The following is a 12387-nucleotide window of genomic DNA, read 5'->3' as shown; positions in this document are numbered from 1 at the left end:
GGACTGGGTGGACATAATTGGACCCACTTCTAGGAGCAAGGAATAAGACACTCAACCACTGACCTTCCAGAATTATAATCCTGAAAATCCCTGCTTTCACCCAGGTCATTGAGAGAGGTGGAAACGTATTATCGTTACTTTGAGAAGTAAAGAAGGTTGTGATTACACTGGGAAGAGCTACACAGGCACAGCTCCTTGTTTCTGGATAATATACCAAATGTATGCCAAGGTGATCACACATGCAACATATGCCAGTTTTCATAAAGGATGTGACCTCAAAGAGTAAAACTTGAACTGTTTCAGTTTCCAGTGATTCTGCCAGTTAGCCAGAGATATAGAAATTCCTGACTCTGTGTAAAGGGAGCTTGTGTAAAAGGAATCCTGGTTGATCCCTTTGTCATACGAGTGTCTACACCCTCTCTGGAAAAGTACAGTTACGACAAGTCTTGTGGAAGTGGGGTGTGCTAGGGCACAGATAGCTCATTTCAGTCACAGCTCAAATAGATCAAGGTGAAGGTAGGTTACACAGAGAATGCAGGATGAGTTTGTAACTTAGATGGAGATTAATGAAGATAGGTTGTGGGACTGTGAGAGCTAATCAAGGGACAGGAGATATATAGCTTTGGTGGGAAGGGTAGGAGATTCCAGACTTTTTAGAGAAGGCTTGAAGTTGGGAGTAGATAAGCCAACGAAAGAAGCCTTCAAACAACTGCCCATGGGATGGGTTAGAAGTTTGGTACCCAGACTGGAAAGTGCGTGGCCCCCAAGGGTCTTAGCCCAGGGCTTCTCACTCTTTGCCACACTCAGGAATCACTGGGGAGCCTGCTAGAAAGCAGATCCGGATTCAGCATCCGACTAGAGATTCTGGGTTTCTAACCAGCTCCCAGGAGATGGTGACTGCTGGTCCAGATACTACACTTTGACTGGTGAGAGCCTAAAGGTCATGTTTGTCAACATGAAATTGGGGCGGGGAGTGGTTCCTAGAGCATGGAGCAATCAGGACAATAACCTTTTCTTGTGCCTCCTAGACCAGTAGTGGTCTTAGAAAACGGAAGGGATTCAAAGCTCTTGGCTTTGGCTGCTAAGATTGAGCTTTAAGAAACAATGCTCTTCCACCTTCCGTTCCCATTTAGTACACCGCGGACATCAGGCCATGTGTGACACTAAGATCCTGTGAGGGTACCAGAGGGGGTGAGATGGTATGGTTCAGTAGATATCACAGAAATTCAGGGGAGAGGTCATCAGCAATTATGACATTGAGGATAAAGGGCTCTGGAACCAGACTGCCAGAGTTCAGAGCCCAGCTTCACCGCTTAGCAGCAGTGTGATGAACTATTAATAGTTTCTTAATCTCTCTGTGCCTTAGTTTCCTCAACTATAAAATGAGGATAATGGTCCTAACCTCATAAGGCTATTGTGAAGATTAAACGAGCTAGAGCAGGTACTTAGAACAGGGACCAGCATTTAGGAAACAGCTGTCCTTATTACCGGCGGCCCTCGAAGCCACCACATACTTCTGCCTTTTCACACCAATGTTTCAGCAGCCTGACCTTGCACACCTCTCCCTCCCGCTGGGCTAACCTCTGAGAGCAAAAGCCCTTGTCTTATTCCCCTCTGGGAGTTCTCTTAGCACCTTATGCAATTCTTTGAGGTTATTGCTGAATAAATCAAATTAAAAATTGTTCTCTGTCAGGAAAAGATTTGAGATCCATTTGCAGAAATAATAGCATTACCCCAAGTCTCCAAACCCAGGCTTTAGCTGGTATGGTAGCAAAGCCTTTCCACTAAGCCCTGTGGAAGTCCTCAGCTTGATTTATTTTTGGACTGTGTCTCCAGAATATGTCAAAATAGCTTTCCCTGCACAAGGGAAACGATTCCTACCCTCAGATCCTCGAGCCAATCTGAGCTGTCACCGTGGCCCCTTCTGGCACTACATTCTTGCAACGTGTGGAGGAGGAAACATTGAAGAGCACATTTGTTTAAGTGGCAGAGTTTACTGCCTACAAAGCACTTCATGGCCTCAGAGCCCTGTTGCCTGTAGGGTAGATTACTATTTTTCAGGTAAATACCGGATAGGGATCTTCCAGCAACATTTTTTTTACAGATAAAAGAGGGGAGAAAAACAACAAAAAAAGGAAGCAAAGTATAGGGGAAGAAAACATGTTAGGGTCTCACTCTAAGGCCAGCTTGGTCTGATTTTGAAAAATGGGTCCTTATTTGTTCTTCCAAGTAGGTAATCCATGATCCCTAACTGTCTGAAACCACGGATGGCCAGTTTTGGGTCAGGTTTGTGGACAGTGAGATGTGAGGCTTTGTGTGACCTTGGGTGAATCACTTTACCTCTGAAACTTGGTTTTCTCATTCATCAAACAAAGATCAGAGCAAGGCCCCTATTAGCCCTAAATTTCTGAATCTAGGTCATTCTGAGAAGATTCCTTCAGCTGCCGAATTTCCATTTAGAATGCTGTTTTGGAAATTTGCCACTAGAGGCCAGTGTGAATACAGTTTAGCCTTGCAGCTTCTTCAAACGGCAGATGCCTACCAATGCCTTTTCATGATTCTAAGCCAGGCCTGGCACCCCTTGGGTGTGGAAAACCAGCAGCTGCTCAGACTGAGTGAGGCCAGAATTGAGACATCAGCCTGGCATTGAAAAGGCCTGGGAAGACTGTCGGCACAGGCCCGCCAGCCCTCTTTCCTGTCTACTGGACTAGATGGAGGAGAAGCCCTCCGTGCATGGTGAGGGTGCTTGAGCCCCTGTGCCCGGGGCCTGGTTCTGTAGCATGCCTCATTGTAAAGAGCCAGCTCCCTCTTAGCCACTTAATATTGCACTTTACAGTTGAAGCCATTCATTCAACAAGTAATCTTGGAGCCCCTCTTTTAGGCCCAGCAATAGCAAATATTTTCAGAGTCAACCAGAAGGAACCTTAGAGGACTTCCCTGGTGACGCAGTGGGTAAGAATCCGCCTGCCAGTGCAGGGGACACAGGTTCGAGCCCTGGTCTGGGAAGATCCCACATGCCGTGGAGCAACTAAGCCCGTGCGCCACAACTGCTGAGCCCACGTGCCACAACTACTGAATCCCGTGCTCCTAGAGCCTGTGCTCAGCAACAAGAGAAGCCACCACAATGAGAAGCCCGCTCGCCGCAACTAGAGAAAGTCCGCATGCAGTAGCAAAGACCCAATGCAGCCAAAAGTAAATAAGTGAATAAATTTATTTAAAAAAAAAAAGAACCTTAGAAGAAATTATTGCCCTTTCTCTGTTCCATGGTCTGTGGAAGCTTCTTATATGTATTTTTCTCTTAATCTCCAAAGCCATCTTCTGAGGTTGGCATTATTATGCCCATTTGCAGGTGAGCAGACTGCAGACCAAAGACAAGTAGCACTGAGCCTTGTACAAAGTGAAGGAATGTATGGAATAACAGGCCCAGTGTTGCAGGGCTAGTAAAAGGCATGTCTAGGACTTGAACTTGAGAACTTCTGATCCCAAGTTTAGCCCTTTTATCTCTACCTTTGACGTACAGAGGAGGAAGATGAGGTGCAGAAAAAGAGAATGATCTGGTGGCAGGGTAGGCATTAGGACCCGAAACTCCTGCCTTGCAGTCTCTCCATCCTAGAGCATCCTCAGCCCAAGCTGGCTGGGAGGCTCCAGCCTTAGTTATCTCCAAGACCCTTCTAAGCAGAGCCTGCACTAGGCCTGCCGAGGCACAGCAGGAGGGGAGAAGGAGGGAGGGAGGAAAGGAGCACAAATGACCCTAATCAGTGTGTTTATTGGATCATAACTGTATTAGCCTCACCACTCAGCTAATCTCATAGACTCACTTTCCTCTTTGTGAGGATCTGGCCACAGCTTCATTAAAAGCTGCTGGCCTGAGTACCTGTGAGGAAGCTCTTGTACAGCAGAGGTGGTGGGGAAGGAGGCAGAAAGCAATATTTCTACTTCCTCGTTATGCTGACGGGGAAGACGGCCATTTCACATTCACTGTATAAGGAAAGCCCCCAAGGAAAGGGAGTCCAAGGTTCACAACTGTCTTTGGAAACATTCAGCTCTAAGAGAAAATGTTCCCTTTGTGCCTCCCCTTTTTGAAAGCATTTGTGATACTTTAAGAGAAAACGAGAAGGGAAGAAACTCATGTTTGGGGAACATACCACATGCCAGGTGCTTTACATGTATTATTCCATTTAATCCTCTGAAGGCCTGTGAACAAGACATCATAATGTCCGTTTCATAGATGAATCCGTTTCATGGATGAAGCTCCATGTCAGATGGCTGGGTTTTGGCAGAGCTGAGCTTCAGGCTTGGGGTCTGCTGTCTCCCTCGGTCATACCCGAAACTCCCACAGGATTGGTTTCCATACCATTCTCTGCCCCCTCCTCCCTCCAGCTCAGAAAATATAGAAGCTGGTTTTCGAGCCAGGTCATTGTGTAACCTTGGCAACTTCCTTGAGCCATAGTTTTTCCATCTATGGAATGAGAAGGCCAGACTTGGTTTCTCTGGTCTAAACCTGGGCAGTTTTATGATGGTATTTTCTTGCAGCACATTCTCATCTAATTGGACTCTTATACCAGTTTGGAGGGGATGGGTGTATGGATATCATCATCCCCATTTTTTAAGCTAGGGGAACCTGAGAAGCAGAGATAGAATGAGGGGTTCAAGGTCATAACATGAATGGTTGGAATGGAGACAACCCAGCACTGCCTCTTGCCTCCAGGCAGGCGGGCAGGCGGCCTCTGAGAGGCTGTCAGCAGCAGCTCCCCAACCCTGACACCTGAGCCTCACCCTGGCTCTTGATAGAATTATCAGAGAACTGGGGAACACATACTTACTGTAATCAGAGCAACTTTTCTTAGCCAGGGGTGGAGGAGGCAAGATGTGAAGTGTGTCTGATGAGCTCCTCTCTCAGTGCAGGGCCCAGAGTTAATAAAACTCAGGGAAATCACATCAGGCAGCTGGAGATGCAAGCAGACGGGCTCCAGGGGCAGGGCCACTGGGACTTCAGCTTCCACACAAAGCCAGGCTCGTGGCATTTTGTGCACATTTCAGTTTTCTTCAGCAGCCAGGCAGGCAGATAAAAGCAGCTTGGCATGAAAATGAATTTAGCGCTTGGGGAAAAAAAAAAGAATGTTTCACCCTTGGTGGCTTTTCAGACTGCCCAGGGCAGGCACAGCCAGGGGACATGCTAAGGAGGAGCAGTGTAGGGAAAATCCGAGGGCGGGGGTGGGATGGGAAATAGCCCCCTGCCCCAGCCCATCAGCCTGAGGTGGGGAGGGGCACAGAGGCCTGAGGCCTAGGCAGACCCTCAAACAACTGTGGCAGGGGAGAAATGGGAGGGATTTGGGGGAATAGACTCGATCAAGCCTTTCCAGTTGAAAGTCCAGCTGTTTCATCCCTCACCCAGGCCAATCAGGAAATCATCAAGTGTGTCGGTGGGAGGCTGGGACTGCAGGGAGGGACATAGGCTGCTTTTAAGCTTCTGAAGGTTCAAGTGCAAGGATTCATTCTCCAGTTCCCAAGATGCGAAAATAAGAGGAAATGGGCTGATACCAAGTGGAGAGAGAGTTCAGGAGGCCCAAGAGCAGACTGGCTGACTGGGGGGTAATATATTCAAATGTAATTAAATCCAGCAAAAAGGAAGAGAGGGAAGCTGAGGCCTGGGAAAGGCTAGGCTGTGGAGGACCAAGATCCAAGACCAAGACCTTCAGGGCACGCCCCCTGCTAGGCAGGAGAAGAGAGAAGTGTCTACCTAAGAGAAGTGTTTTGGAGGTTCAGTGGAAGGAGAAACTCGGTGACCTTGGGTGAATCCAGGCTAGCTTTCTGGAAGAGATTTTACCTGAAAGAAGGGTAGAATGTGGGCCTGGTGGAGAGGAAATGGCAGGAAGAAAGGCCGGGGGCAACCATGTGGCTGGTCCTGATTGGGTGTAAAAGGCTGATGGTGGGGGTGGGGAGATGGAGGTTCACATTGGCCCTTATCGCAAAAGGCCCAGAGATAGGACACTTGCATTTGTAAATAAAGTCAAGGGGACCCTTCCCTTCTTGAAGGAGCTGAGGTGAGAAAAAAGGTCTAGGAGTTGATTCTAATCTGAACTCCTGTTAGTTTTTACCTCCAGTTGCTGCTTATTAGCAAAACAACCTTGGGCCAATTTCTTTCCCTCTCTAGGACTCAGTCTTTAGATTTGTAAAATCGAAGTGAGTTGCATTATCTTACAAGTCCTTTGCAGCACTGAGGTTTCCAATACCGCAACTAACAATACTGAGCTAAATACTGGGTTAAATGTGTGTGTGTGGCAGGGGGAGGGTGCACAGTGACACGCTGTGATGTCTATGCTGGACAGGGTGAAAAGTGGAAGGGACAAGGCTCTGAGCACAGATCACATGGTGCTGGGACTAGGTCCCATGGACATGCGAGGGGCTGTCTTGCAGACACTGAGTCACCTAGACAAGCCCTGAGTGAAGATTGGAACAAGAGAGGCTGGTGTCAGGCGAAGACAGGGGCTTTGGTCTCACACAGTCCTGGGTTTGCATCCTGTCTCTGCCACTTATCCGTGTGAGCTTGGGCAAGTTAAGGCCCGTATTCTACAGATTCCTACAGCATAACTCAAAACGAGTGCTCCAACTCCACTGGACAGGGCTTCTGAGGAGACTGGGTCTCCCTCATCTCTCTATCCCTGGCAGTGAGCCCAGCTCACTGCACAGGGTAGTAAAGTTTTATCAAACGAGACAATAGCATCATAGTTATTGTGAGGATTCAGTGTGTGATGGATGTTAAATTCTTATTGCTAAGCTTATTACATGGTAGGTTCTCAGTAAACAAAATAATAGATAAGAATCCCTTCCCGGGCTTCCCTGGTGGCGCAGTGGTTGAGAGTCCACCTGCCGATGCAGGGGACACGGGTTCGTGCCCCGGTCCAGGAAGATCCCACATGCCACAGAGCGGCTGGGCCCGTGAGCCATGGCCACTGAGCCTGCGCGTCCGGAGCCTGTGCTCTGCAACGGGAGAGGCCACAACAGTGAGAGGCCCACGTACCACAAAAAAAAAAAAAAAGAATCCCTTCCCTTCTCTGTGCTACTGGTCAAGGAGCCCAGAGATTCTCAATCTGATAGTTGTCAATTCAACAACTGAATTCGTAATAGATGCTCAATAAATGCTTGCTCAATAAATGGAAGGCTAGATATGAGATGTATGTGGTAGTGAAGACTTGGGCCCTGTTTGGGACGGCTAGGTGGAAGCCAAGGGTCCTCATGAAGGAGTCAGTGTTTCAGAGGGGAGAGATGAACTTTTCATGTAGTCATACGATCAACTGAGCACCTATTACGTGCTAGGCACTGTCTTTGGAGCTGGGAGTGTAACCATGAACAACGCAAAGTTCTTGCTTGCATAAAACTTGTATTCTCGTGGGGGAACAGACAAGGGTACTGCTCTGAGGAAAAATAAAGGAGGGTCAGGGGGCTGAGAATAACAAGGTACTGTGTTAGGTAGTGTGGCCAAGGAAAGCCCCCTGCAGGGAGGGCATTTGGGCAGAGACCTGGGTGACCCGGGACAAGTGTTCTAGGCTGAAGGAACAGTAGGTACAATGGCCCTGAGACAGGGGCCTGCAGGGCCAATAAAGAGGCCAGTGTGGCTGGAGTGAGGACTGTGAGGGGGAGAGAAGGACGAGATGAAGTCAGAGAGGTCACAGAGCCCATGGCCTATCAAGTCCTTTTACCACAGAGAGAGATGGAAGCCAGGGCAGGGTCTGAAGCAGAGGAGTGACACAACCCGACTCTGGTTTCAAGTGGATCCCCTGTCTGGTGTGAAGATTCTAGTAGCTAGACTGTAAAGGCAGGGAGGCCTCCCTCACTTGGAAAAGCAGGAGAGGCTGGAAGGAGGAGCACAAGAGAAGTGAGAGAGGAAGCCCAGGGGTGGGAGTGGGGGGCGCAGATGGGATCCTAGGGGCTGGAAAGGCTGCTGCACCAGCAGCTGGAAGGCCCTGGGGCTTCCCTTTGCCCAGATGACTGATCTAGCCATGCTGTGCTGTGGGGAGAGGCAGAAAGGAGGGGCAGGGTGGGGTTCCAGTTGGGATGGTGGGGCATCTCCAGGAGGAATGGGGGCTGGGGTGTGGGGAGCCCTGTGGCCAGCTTGTGCCTCTTCCTCCACCCCAGCAGAACATGGCTGCTCCTCAGACCTTCTCAGGCAGGTCCGCACTGCACTTGGGTGCCTGACCTTGCTGTTATTAGTGGAGTTTCTTATTGAGGGAAGAGTCAGGTGACCTTGAGTCCTTTACTCCCCCTCTCTAAACTTTTTAGTGAAAGAAGGGGTTTAACCTAGATGGTCTCCAACCAAGCCCCTTCTAGCATTTCTATTAATGGATGGAATCAGACACTGTATCTCCCCTACCTCTACTGCCACAGTGGTTTCAGGTTCCTGTCACGCCCTCTGTCTTTCCATCTCCCCAGGGCTCCCATGTACAGTGGTGCAGGGCATTCACCTCACAGGGGCACCCAGCCAAGGGAGTAAGTGGAGGCTCAAATCAAGCCCATAGTCTGCTCCACAAGCCATGTGCCCTGGCTGGCTCAGGGATGCATTTACCCAAAGTAAAGAAGGCCTTTTTCCAGCTTGTTCTGAGGTGCAGTGTGGTTAGCCCCCACTCCCCTGTCCCATGCTCACTCCATCTTCTGCTCCTCTGTGTTCCTTTTGTCTTACCGTCCCCAGCCTCAAACAGGGCAGATCTGAGGGCAGCATTTACACGACAGGCCTGGGGGAGGGCGGAAGGCAGCAGCTGCCTCATCTGTGAGCTCTGCCTCCCAAGCCCTGTGGTGCTTTTCCTCTCCTTATCAATGCTGCCGGTTGCCTCTCGAAATTGCTCTGCCGTCATTAACACTGCGGATTAGGTCAGATGAGAGTATGTTTGCAGTCTTGGATGGCAAAGATAAAACACTGATGCTGATTATTCCAGATATTCTGGACATGGCCCATTCTGTGCTCACAGTTTGTAATCAGAGGGACAAGCATTGGTTACATGGTGGGGTGGGCAGAGCTGTGGTTGGCTCTAATCTGGTTGCCAGGCCCAGACAACACGTCTGCAGTGCCTGATGGCCTGCCGGCTGGCTTGCCTAAATATCACAGGTGACCTCAGTTACTTGACACTACCATATCCCTCAAAGAAGAAATGACCTCTCCAATGTCAACACCCATAGACTGCTTTTGAACCATCAGCAATTCATTTGCGCGAGCACTGTGAGCATTTTGCTCTGGGCCTGATCAGCAAGTTTTGTGTTCTGCGGTCACTGGTTAGCTATGTAGCTATGGGGTGTCTTTCAGACCACCCCTCCTTCAGTGTCCCCTTCTGAAAAGCCTCTGTGCCCAGAGGAGGCCAAGGCCCATGGCCTTGCATCATGGCCCCTCACCTTCTGCCCTCATATTCTATCTCTGCCACTTTCATCCTGTGCTCCAGCCACACTAGGGTCCCCAAACACAGCTCTCTGGCCCTTAATCATGCTGGTCCCCTGCCAGGAGCACCCGTTCAGCCTTGTCTTCCAGGCAGAAGTTAGTTCATCATCCGTAGCAGCCACTGTCCTGTCTGTACCCTCACCTTTACCACTTCAGTGCACTCCAGCCCCACATCCAACTGTCAGCACCTGTACTTCTTTGCCTGATGCTTTCTCTGGCTTCTGGAACCTGCATTGCCACTTTGTGCTGGTCAGGCCAGAAGTGTCAGGGAATTAAAGCCCTCCAGAAGCAGCCCTCAGCCACTGAGCCAGTGACTGATGAAAGTTGGTGTATACATACCCCTGCTCCCTCGCCCCTCTGGTGGGCTAAGTGTGAGGTGTGTTTTGTATGGTCTCCTAGAGCTTCTCAGTGGGAATGAGCCTTAGTTGCCCACAGTGATAACTGGTTTGATAAACCACCCTTATAGGCTGCCTTCCTTACCTCACCTCCACACTCCCCACATAGCATTTCCTTAATCTCCCCAATAAACTGCTCACATTTAAATCTTTCTCTCGGGGTCTGCTTCTGAGGGAACCAAACAGACATCATCAATGTCCATCTCAGTGTCACCTCCTTTTTGCAGTTGCTCCTGACCCTCCCTTGTGCCCATTCCTGGGGTAGAGCTGTTGGTCACTCTTCTCTACTCTCTGGGCCCTTTATACCTACCTCAACAGCACTCCTCATGCTGCATTGTCATTTATTTTCTGCATGTCCTGGGGTCCCCACTGGCCTGGAACTCTTTGGGGACAGATACTATGTCCTTTTCACCTCTTTATTCTCTGAGCCTAACACAGCACCTGGCACAGAGACGGTGCCCAGTATAATTTTTTTTCCCCAAAGAGCCAGCCATGGAAATGCAATGACTGAGAGGGAACGGAGAGAAACAGACAAGTTCCAGAATTTTTCTAGAAAGAGAATCAGGGGATGCTGTCACATTACAAGGTTATGTGACCAGATGCTATCACATTACAAGGTTATGTGGTAGAACTTCAGTCGCACCACTCACCTGCTTAATTACCTACAGTGGATCCCACCTGTTGTCCTCCTCAACTGGGCCTAATTTCACGGATGACTTTTAAGACCCTCCATCGTCTGGCCCCATCCTAAGAGGCAGTCAAGGTTTGTTCAGTCAGGCTTTGGTCTCAATGGCTGGGGTTCAAATTCTCACTCTGCCAGTTCCCAGCTGGGTGATCATGGGCGAGTTACTTAGCTTCCCTGGGATAATAATACCTCATGCCTGTACTTATTTTGAGAATTTATACTCACGCATAGTCCTTGTGAATATATTTAAAACCACTGAATTGTACACAAAATGGTGGAATTTTGTAGTACGCAAATAATATCTTAAAAATTAAGCATGGTGTCTGGCCCAGGATAGTCTCTTCGAAAACGGAATGGTGGTTATCACTGTTACCAAGGGAGTTTTCCAAGGGGCCCTAGCACCTGGCCAGGCACAGGGCAGGTATTCTGTAAATACTGGTAGAATGAATGGATAACATATTCCACAAGTATGTCTGGAACATGTGTAGGACAGGTATGGGGTTGGGGGGAGGGAACAGAGAGTCCAAGCCCAGTTTTGCATCCTTCAGAAAAGGAGGCCCGACTTATCCTGCAGAGAGGGTCTTAAGCCCAAACCGGAGAGTGGAGCCTTCTGACGCAGCAAGCCCCCACTGCCCTGGGCATCCCAGCGCCTTTGTTCTTGCTGTCGGGTCCCAGGTTGCAGAACACAGTGCAGCCAATCCTGAGCCATGGGTAAAAGGAAAACACTTAACCCGGGCCGATGAATGTGTTCTTACTTATCTTTGATTCTGGCTGTATCTGATGTTCTGGGAATTGACTTCAAACAGAATCTCGAGGCGCCTGTTAAGGCCCAGCTGCCAAAGCCAGGCCCGCGGGGCGTGGCTTTTCCAGGGCCAGCCTCAGGCTCTAGGCCTTGCCAGGACCCCTCCCCGGGGCACAGGGGCGCGTCGCGTCCAAACGCCGGGCGGTGGGCGCGGAGGAGGTTTCAGCTCCGCAAGGGTGAGACTGAGGCTGAGGAGGGGTCGCTGGAGATTTCCTGGAGACGACCCTCTGTGCGAAGCCCTGGAGAGACGCCACAGCGCAGCAAACCCAGAAGGGCGAAACTGGGGCAGGGTGGGGCCGCAACGGGCCTGGCTGGGAGGGGGCCCGCCTGAGAGGTGCCTCAACTCTCACCTGGCTCCCACGGCTGGGATCAGAGCCCAGCACACAGCAGGTGCCTACTTGGTGCAGGTTGCAGAGAACCCCCGGGGATCTCGGGCCGCCCTCTGTCTGGCTGGAGGAAGCTTCTAGACCTGGGGGCTGGTTAAGCCGTGTGGTCACGACGGGCCGGGGATGGGGAGGGCACTGTCGCGTGGCTTAGGTGGCTGACTCCGCGTGGCCAGGCCCGGCGAGAACCAGAGGCGGATGGGGGAGCGCCCATGCACCCACTCTGCCTAGGCCTAAGGCCCCTCACTGGGAAACCGAGGCGGCTCCTCCAGACACCGGGGTCGCCCCACATGCTTCCCCAGGAGATGTGTAATCTGTTTCTGGACTGAGACCTGCCCTGCGTTGGAGCGCACCCTCAGCAAAGATCCCCCCCTCCAAACCTCTGGTTGGGGGTTGCTGTCTCTTTTGCACAGGTCCCTCCCCACCCCCGCTCCGCATAGACCCTTCTCATACAGATGCCCCTTGGTTCACACATCCCTTTCCCTCCCCGCAGATGGAGACCCCTCAGGGAGGTGGGGAGTGGAGGGCGGGCGCAGACGGAGACGCGCACGGCCGAGACCATCTCTAGCTGTCACTCCCCAGGCTCCCAGCATCTGGAGCCGCGTCTCCACGCCCGCCACACGCACAGAGATTCACATGCTCGCACGGACACACTCACACTAGCGCGCAGACCCCGCCCGCGGCCCCGCCCCGGCCCC

This window comes from Leucopleurus acutus, assembly GCF_964270905.1.
Source record: "Leucopleurus acutus genome assembly, chromosome: 10".
NCBI classification, from domain to species: Eukaryota; Metazoa; Chordata; class Mammalia; order Artiodactyla; family Delphinidae; genus Leucopleurus; species Leucopleurus acutus.
The sequence above is the reverse complement of the archived record's forward strand: the minus strand, read 5'-3'. Positions refer to the sequence as shown.